Genomic DNA, 10,293 nt, shown 5'->3' with positions numbered 1-10,293 from the left:
CAATGTAATGTTATTGCTTCGTACTCATGACTTGATGCACCGGAAAATTTTAAATAAAAACACAGACATCGATTGGGACGTAAACAGGAAATATGGAACTAAAAAATCAGTTTCAGATTTTTGTGCTATGCTTGTCCACTCCGCATGTAAATAAATGTGCGTTATTATATCACATATAAATAGTACATCCTAAGGCGGCCCAATATATACAGAAAGTAGCTGGCAAATATTAAAACTCGCACAAATTTTGAAGATTATAATTAGTCACCTATTGCTAAAGTTTATAAGAAATCCAGTTTTCATTCTAAAACATAGTTTTAGCTTTTATAAGCAATCCTGTAAGAAGTATTTATTTCTATGAAAACTCTTTATGTTGAAAATAATTTAGATTCTTTAATCAGCCCATTATACTGAATAATGGGCTAACGTTTAATCCTGATAGAATTTATTTCTTTTATATTAAAAAATAAATAATAAAAATAATACTTTAATAAAATCTTTCGAAAAATATTGTATTTCATATATATTATAATTTTTTATATTCGACTTTGATAATAACAATAGACTCCATATCACTAACAAACCTTTTGTGCCTACAGGTATTTCCCAGGCTCTGACTCTGGCAAGTTGCAAGACTAAGACGACTTTCCTTTCCTGATTTTTATTAAATTACATCGAAGAAATTTTATTTGAAGAAGTTAATATTTTTTTCTATTTATCTAATTTTACGCAACAATTTTTTCTTATGAGAGTGTTGATCCGAAACTTTATATTGGGAAAACTTTATTAAAAAATATTGATTATTTAATTCTTTTGTTTGATTTTTTTTTTTCATTGGTAGAGTATAACGAATCGTTGCATGCAATTTTGTTATGAAATTTGCTCTAGCTCTAACATTTTGCTGTCTCTGCATTTATGCTGGGAAACAGATGCTTACCAGCTAGACAAGTGAGAATCACCACTCATACATACACACATATGGCTGCGTATTTGTGTATGTTAGCAAACAACAGCCTTAGTCGCCTCTCAGCTCATTAAACTCATATTTTATGTGATTTTGTAAGCCAAGCAACAAATGTACATATAATATGTATCTTGCATGGCACGACCTGGACGCAGTTAATTTTAGTCTCGGTCTTTGAACGTACAAATTCATAAAGGAGATAATGAATAAATTTGATACCAATAAAATCGATAGGGATAAATATACGAGTATTGCAGCATTCTTTCAAATTCCTCTTTCATCAAAACCACAACGCTCTACTCACGGCAGTGCAACTTACGCCGGGTAATGTCTGGGCGCAGCTCGTAATGAATGCTTTAATTTGCAATTTTCTTAATTTATCCAATCACACATAATGCTGACCATGTGCTGACCATAGCAGCCCAGTCGCCCGTAGTGGTTTGCCATGGTGTATACGTAACATATTGTAAACAAGTGTAGCGGTGTGCCTTCTATTAAAACGCATCGAGATTGTCATTTCAGGCATGTTAAGGAAGAAAACAAAGGCAGAAGACCATGCGAGTTTCTAGTATAACGAAACGTCCAAAAAAGTGGATGGGAAAATGAAATTATGTACGTTTTTGAAGGTTATATTAAAAAAGAACTGTTAGTTAATCGATTATTTGGCATTTGGGTGTACTTAAAAAAGATTTCGTCAAATTGATTCTAGTTACACTTTGAAGAATCTATTATAAATATATATTTGTCAATTGTTTGAAATCAGATGGAATTTTTTGTGGTTTTATTTTTCATTAAATATTTAAATCGAATTAGTTAACTATTATTAATTATATTCAAACTCAAAATAAAGGAGTCTATTTACATTTTAACAGGCTCGTAGTAAACTTTTATACTCTTCACTATGTTGTAAATGATAAATTTGTCCTCTTAACGGTAGTAACACCTACAGCTAACTGAAATAGATATAAGATTATGTACATACTATACAAGTGAGCGGGATGACGAAACTAGAAGTCAGGGTGACTCTTTGTCAGTTCGTCCAGAATTTTTATGTTTCTGCTCTATTGTAGAATTGTGTGAAGGAACACACCGTAAACATGTGAAATGTTTTGCACTTAATGAAGTTATGGTCATTGCATACACTACTGAAGGGTATTTACAGTAATGCTTGCGTTTTTTTACAAAACTCACTGGAATAGTTCAACACAATATGGGTAGGTACACATATTGCAGTAAATTTATGCGCTGCCCGAGTTGTTGCGCTTGTGAATAACAAAAAAATTGTTACCACCAGTTGTGGTAAAGTTGCTATAATACTGGTATGTTGTCAGCATTTGGAGCGGAATTACAGTTCATACTAAATTGTCAGCACGTCAACATATTCAAGTTTACAGAAGTGTGAAGTCAATGCTCGCGGCTGTTGCAAAATATTGTGAAACTAAAAGGGTTCAAACAAATGCCAACTATTTAATGTGACCAAGTACATATGAATGCGTTCATAAAAAGAAAATAGTTTCATTTCAGGTGTTAATCAAAATGGACATGTCGGTGCACGTTACACATAATGAGTAAACTATAATGTGGAAACTATAAGTTGTTGTTTTTGTTATTTCGCAAATTTTTGGTAACGTTCTTTGGCTAAAAAAAATCATGCCCGCTCAAGTTATGTAGATACTACTGTAGCATAGACGGATTTTATGTTACTCATACGCCATGATGTCCGTCTTATAATTGTAATTATGCGAATATATAACAAATAATAGAACAAAACCAAATTTTATAAAACTACTAGAATACAATGACTTCATTTTTAATTTCGGTCTTTTTGGGAAAATAAGGCAATGTCTCCGAAAGTTATCTTTTCAAGTAATATAAACTTTTAATTTTTGTTATCATCTTTTCTCAGATCTCGGAAAAAATTTCAAAAGTTTTAAGGAATAATTACAAAAGCGTGTATAAAGTATATAATTTCCTTCTAATATGCTTTACCATTATTAAAAAATATAGGAAAATATATTTAGTTTCGAATATAATGGTACCTTAAAGCCGAATATTTCATTATCCTTCAAATAATAATTTCAATTTTATTTCCTTGGAGTTAGCAATTCAATAAATTATACGGGATTTTAAGAACATAAAGGTGCTAAAAAACTCAAAATAAGAACATTACACGCACTCAAATAAAGAGATTCACTTAAATGTACCAAATAAGGGCAAAGTCACTTACACCACTGGAAAGAGAATATAGCAACAACGGCAATATGCATACAACATAATATGTTGTCAATATTCGTAGTCATTCACAATCATTGCACTTTATTCTCCAGTGGGCTACAAAATTTCCAAATAAAACACAAGCTTCAGCTCGATATATGTAGATATGCATATAAGCATCGCCAGAATGATATTGTAGTATTTGCCTTTGTAGCCTATTAAATTAAAATACGGGTGAGACCTTACCACAGAGGAAGCACTAAATAAGGGAGCAAAGGAATGTGCATGGCCGTAAAGTGAGCGAGATTTTAAGACACATTATATTTCCCCTTTTTTCAGAGCGCACTTTCATGAAAATTTCTTAAGAAAATTTGAATTATGGATGAAAAAAAGTAATTTCTTGTGATTGTGGATATAATAATGAAAAGGTGAGGCAAGCAGAATATATTGATAGCGTCATTTTTTTCTTGCGATGGAAGACAAGTCTGAAAAAAATTTAAAAATATTTGATAAAGTTGTACGACTCAAGTTTTTTAGGTGATATTCACACAGTCTACTTCATATATAAATTTAAGCTTTCAAAAGACGGTCGGCGAAAAGTAGAATTAAGATTTAATATTTAAATAAGCAAAAGCTCCTTAATCTTTGTGGCCCTTTGAAAAACGATGTTCCTCACATTTTTCTTATACTAAGTTAATCTCAAAAGGATCCGTTTTTTATCTTTTTAGTCTTTTTTATTGGCACATTCGGAATACATACAAAAGTATATCTATAATGCTATTGTGTCGAAATATTTCAAAAAAAATTAAGTTGACTCACGCACGCTGTGCCACACGCAGACGCTTAGGGCGCGAACAGGCACGCCCATGGCCGCAATGCATTGACCTAGAAGTGACAAACCCTAACAGACATCATATTCTGGCAGTAGCAATAAAGCAATTCTGCTTTCAGCTAGATTGTTTAGCAAGCCTGCATTTCAATCGGCTCCGGCGCTAACCCATCAGGCAACCAAACAGACGACTGCAAACGGAATACTCTCATCGGCTTGCCACGCGAAGACATTGCGAGTCGTATGCAGACAACCGAAAATCTAATCTGCTAAAGTATTTACGCTATGCGCCATTTCTTGTTCTCTTCTTTCTTGAATTTACGTGTAAATTTTACCAACAAAGCGCTAACCGCCCTCTGTATCCAGGCCAACTACTTTCGGATATACACATACCTAAATGCTGTGTGCAAGCGCTGTATGGCTCATGGGCTACATTGACTGTATGAAATTGGTCGGAGTTGCGTGTATTTGTTATAATACCATCATCAATGGTACTGAGCGCAAAGAAAAGTGTCGAAAGAGACGTTATAGCGGGAGAGGTGTTGAAGTTTGCAGTATTTTCCATTGATAAACATCTCCGCCGAGTAAACAACATTTTTATAGTCAATTTACGTTTCACATCAATTTACAACAAATATGTACTTGTATGTGTGTGTTGTTGAAAGAAGGGTAAGCAGCAGGAAGCAAATTGAAAGATATGCGAAAAAAGAAGGAGCAACGGTAACTGTTGAAATTGCCGAAAGGGGAATATGCGGATTAAAATGATAATCGAGGTATGAAAGTGAAGAAATCGCAGACGGATAAGAGCCAGTAGACGAAATATGGCAAAAACGGTAACAAGAAAAAACAAATAAATGCTAGTATAGCTGGTATTGCCAAATAAAGTCACCTAGAGCTATTGGCGCTTTGAAAATTTGTAACGAAAGCAGTAGCGGCGGATAAGAACCATTCAAGACGTGCAGAAAATAAGTAACGAAAGAAAGTTTCAGAAAATGTCTAGCCATCAATAAAGGCAACAACTAACACAAGAAAGACACAGTTTATGAAAATCTTATTTTGGTTTGTAATTCTAAATTCTACCCTTTCATTTTGGTGTCAAATAATCGATAAACGATATCTTAAACAGCAAGTATAAATTTGAAAAACCGTATTGCAGCTTTTACTAAATCTAAATATCTACAGGAACGGATAAATAATAACAGCTGTAAATAAATAGCGCAATTTATTGTTCCAATGTACCGGTTGGTTCTAAAAATCTGCAGTTTCTAATTTGTTTTTCGGGTTAAGATCGGGACAGCTTTTTTTTCAAAAAAAAGTTTCAATTTCTTCTATAATCAATGATCTGTTTTATAGTAAAATATTTTATTTTTATTTTCCCAAAGATTTGATTATTTATTTGTATTTCTGTTTCTCTTATTTAAGGGGCTATACCAGTGTAACGCATAAACAATTAAGCGATTTCGTGAATTTAAAAAAAACAAACTACTCAGTGGAATGTTTCGAAATTCTTTGAACGTTATAAGATTTTTTTTTTTTGCAAAAATACTGAAAAATAACGGAGTTATGTGCAGTCTTCGGAGGTGCTACAAAAAGTGCCCCAACTGCTGACATGATTCCGGCCGAATGAATAGCTGGAAAAAAATGAAAAAGTTTATTAAACCTAAAGATATTTCCTATACAAGGACCTACGATCTTTGAAAAATATAAAAAATTAACAAAATGGCATAATATTGAAAAAAAAATTTTTTTTTATGTAAAAAATGGTCGTTCTTTTAATGCCAAATTGACAATTTTAAACCAATCAAAAAGATCATGGGTCAGTGTGTAGTAAATGTATTCAACAATACTCAGTTTTAATTTAAAGTCGGTCTGTTAATTTCTCGTTGAGTAATGATGTCAGCAATTTTGAAAATGTTGTTTCAAGAAAAACTCGTTTAAAGTTTCACTTATAAATATAAGTGTATATTTCTACCTCCGAGCGGTCGCTCGTTAGAACGCTGATACCCAAAAGCTATTCAAGATACGGCCTTGACGATTTCACAGAATAATTTTGGAAATACAAACTATCGAAAACGCAAACAAAAAAAATAGTTTTTTGAAAGTGTGACACTGATATAGGCCTTTAATTCCAATAAAGCAAATAATAAGCATGATAATCAATGTGAACATTCTACACCAATTGAAGAAAACTAATATTCCGAAAATGCCTAGGCGTTAAATACTAATTAAATCCCACAAGCGTTCTTCATTGATTGAGAAGGCTAACCTGCTGGAACGAGTATATGAATTTTGAATGCAGAAATAGTCACAAGGACCCAAAAATTTTTGATAAGGTGACTGAGCAGTTACCCTTGGTTCTGTGTTTGTTCTGAACCATCGTTTTTATGATATCCATAATTTGTTTTGGGTTCTTCTGTTATCTATTTTATACCAATTGATTCAAAAATTTTTATTTGTCTACTCTATTGTCGAAATCATTGAAGAACTCACTTTAAACCAGTCGTATTTTGCAGCCTTCAGTGACCCATATAAACACGTGTTGGTTCTTATTTTATGTAAAAGACAGAAAAATGCAACAGAATAACGTCTCAACGACTTTTGAACTTGCGAGGCAGTGAAAAGGTTTCCTCTTTAAATTAAGCAGAAAAGGCGTAATTAACAACATCTGTATTTTAAACAGCAATTAACTGTTTAATTAAATCATGCTGATAAATTCACAAGCTGGGTAAAGAGGTCATTGAAATTAATGGAACACTAATTTTGAAATGAAAATGAAAGTAGAAAATTCGAAAATAAAACTTTTACTCATCAAAAAATAATATTTACAAATAATACAAAAAATCAATTCATAAATAAAATAACGTAAAACGTATAAATTGTATGAAGTAAACTTCTGAATATATGTAAAAAACATAAATAAGAGGGTAGCATAGCAAAAGGAATATTTAACTTTTAATAAAAAAGTGCACAATCTCATCACCAGCTGCCAGTTAACATCCCACTTCCCTCCTTCTCAACCCAAAACAAAATGAGCAAAGCTGCTTAAGCTTATGACATAGAATTTATAACTTTACTCGTACCTTTTCCAGTTTTTGTGTGTTTTGATTTACACCTGCTTTGTCTGCCAGTATGGTCACTTCTTTATTAATGCCCTTAAGTACACAAACTGACAAAGTATAGTAAATGTGACGGTTTAGTATGACAGATAGGATGAGAGATCGGCAGAAGACAGAGGAAGTTGTAATTGTCAATTGAAATTGAGTGTGGTGAGTACATCTAGGTATGAGTGTTATTGTTGGTTTACATATCTCTCTTCAAAAGCTAACGGTATATGAAATTTTGCAGGTGCACTAGTTCATATTTTTATATGGGTGATTTCCAAAGGTAAAGGGCGAATATTTTATTGAGTCGGCATTATTCTGACCTATTTAATTATCTAACAAAAGGTGGTTTTTGACATATTTGACGGAAATTTTTGCTTGATGGATGTTTTGAGCGTGTTTATATTGTGCTAATTAAGCTGAATGTTTGCCCAAAATATATGTATATGTGTGTGAGTGTATGTCTGTGTAGATGCTTATTATTGTATCCTAATTAAGTTGGATAAACTTGTAAAGGAATTAAAATTATTTACTAAAGTGAATGTGCCTTGGCAACCTTAGTAACTGAAACCCCTCTTGAATCAACAAACACCTTTGCGAGGCGGCCTTTTGTTGAATATTTTCGGCTTGTTTAAGAGATTGTGGTTATAAATAATATCGCTACTGAAAGCTTAAAACTTTTTATTGTATTTCTGCAGTTAGTTTTTAGATAACAGCTAAATGGCCAACTGGAAATGACGAAGGTTGTGTTGATCCGGTGTTGATATAATTACGGTGACAGTATTCAAATGTAGTATTAATTGGATTTTGTGAAGTAAATTCTGTGAATTCTCAGGCCTTCTCAGTATATAGTTTTCAATATTTTATCTTTGTAATATAATACAGTTTAACTAATATATGTTCATAGCAAATCAGTCATTATTGAGTTTTCATACTTTATGCATTTGAATAAAACGGTTATAGCTTTAATTTGAACTTTTAATTACGATTGGAAACGGGAAATCCATAGAGAAGCTTAAGGTCTTGGTCATGAGGATTTAGGTATGTAAAAATTAATGCCTCCATCGAAAGTCTTTTTAATACCGTTTTGCTTTGGTATACATCAAAACTTATTTAAAATGAGCCCCCTTGTAGATTAGGCCGTATAACTGATCCTTTCACCAAAGATAATACAAGATCCCACTTGAGCTTGGATGAAACGTTGTTACTTATAAAAACTTACTAAGGCGTATAGTACAAAGTAAGGCCACTTCGTCAAGTTAGCGGAAAGTCTGTCCACTGAGGTTTTTCAACCTTAGCCAGGCAAAAACTGGACAGTTGAAAAGAAAGTGATTATCGGTATAATATGTAAAACAACTTAATAATATTTCGAAAATACAAGAACAAATGAATATATTTGGTCCATATTTTCTCTAAATACGCAATTACCAAATGAAATGAATGGTTTAATAATAAGTAAAAAATCATCAAAAGCAATTAATATATGTTTGACGGCAACTGACTAGTAATACCGCAGTGCTATCAAACGCTTTATTTCTTATTTTATCTGAGTTGAGCATCGGTATGTGCTTTTGTTAGGAAAAAAATATGCCACTTTTCATATTGAATACTGAATTTCTAAATTCTTAATACTGATATTTTCGCCTTTGCCACATAGTTTCTAACATATAGAAGAAACCTTCGGAGACCCTATAAAATAAATTATATAAATATGTATGTATATAAATGATTAGTATGACGAACTGAACCTATTTATTCTCGTCCATCTGTCGATTTGTCTGTACATGGGCAGACTAGTCCCTGCATACATCCTTTTCTCCTCAGAAAACTAATAATTCATCTGAACCGCCGAAATCGCACTACTATAGCTTTTACTGCTGCCATAAAAAATGATCGGAAGCAAGAGTTTGTATGAAAAGCTTCTTCATTTCACAAAATATTTTCACTAAATTTGGCATGAGTTATTGTTGAGCACAACATATGATATAGTGCTTATACAAACTAAACGATGAAATTCAAGATAGTATATGGAATCTTTGTTCGGTGCATTCTAAGCTAATTTTTTTCTTTCCTCAACCAAACAAACTATCAACTTAATTGAAATATCAAATACACATTCTCAAGTTCGAATATTTCGCAACTAATCCAGTTGAAGTATGTTAAAAATTAACTAACTGAAGAATCTTAAAATGAATATAATACCTGTAAATATCCAAAAGTGAAATCAGCAGAGTAAACTCACTGCGCAATAATATGAGTTAGAATTTTTGCCTTATATTATGAGTACTACCAAAAAATATATAATTTAATTGAAACAACGAGCTCTTTTTTGACTTCGACTTGATAGCATGAAAACAATGCTTATACAATAACAAAAGCACTCACATTGCAAATTCCACAGATAGAGGTTAGGCGCAAAGAATAACACAACTATGAAAAAGTCGTTTGGAAAGGCTTAAAAGTCAGAGGAAAAATAGCAAAAATACAATTTTGCAATCAAAGTAAATTACATGCAAATTCCGCAAAAATGAAAAAAAAAAAACAAAAACACATGTATGAATTTAGATACAGAGATGCTCAAATATGTTATTTTCGTATGCTGCAGGAGGACACACATGTGTATGTCTGATAGGTGCCCACAAATGTTGGAATTTTTGCTGATGTAGTTTTTGAAAAAATGAAGGTGCCTCTTACAATTTAACCTAAGCCAAAGAGTAAACAAAAGGTGGGCTGCCCGTTTTCCAAAATTCCATTTTGTTATTAACCATATTTGTTATCAAAGGCAATATACCTATGGTAAAAATATTTTTGAAAATTTGTTGGTACTTTTTGGCTTTTGCTTCAAACTGCGGTACAACATTTCCAAAGCGTGCCCCAAAACGAGATGGCCGCCGATCTTAATTTTCACAGGAAAATTTTATTTACCGCTTTTGGCTGAGAGGCTAAATTAATCAACAAAATTATCTAAAATGGGGTGATGACAATCTTTAAGCCATTCTTGAGATCCCTTTACATTCTCAAAAAGTCACTCATTGGTGTGCTCCACGGACAGTGGAAATCATGGGTCCATGCTACTTCAAAAACAAAGGCTGCTATAATGTTACCATCAATGTGGAATAGTAAAAAACTTGATTAATGGTATTGTTGTGCCTGAATTAAACGATGTTGATATCGATGGTTTTTGG

This window comes from Bactrocera neohumeralis, chromosome 2, assembly GCF_024586455.1.
Source record: "Bactrocera neohumeralis isolate Rockhampton chromosome 2, APGP_CSIRO_Bneo_wtdbg2-racon-allhic-juicebox.fasta_v2, whole genome shotgun sequence".
NCBI lineage: Eukaryota > Metazoa > Arthropoda > Insecta > Diptera > Tephritidae > Bactrocera > Bactrocera neohumeralis.
Note: the sequence above shows the minus strand (reverse complement) of the source record.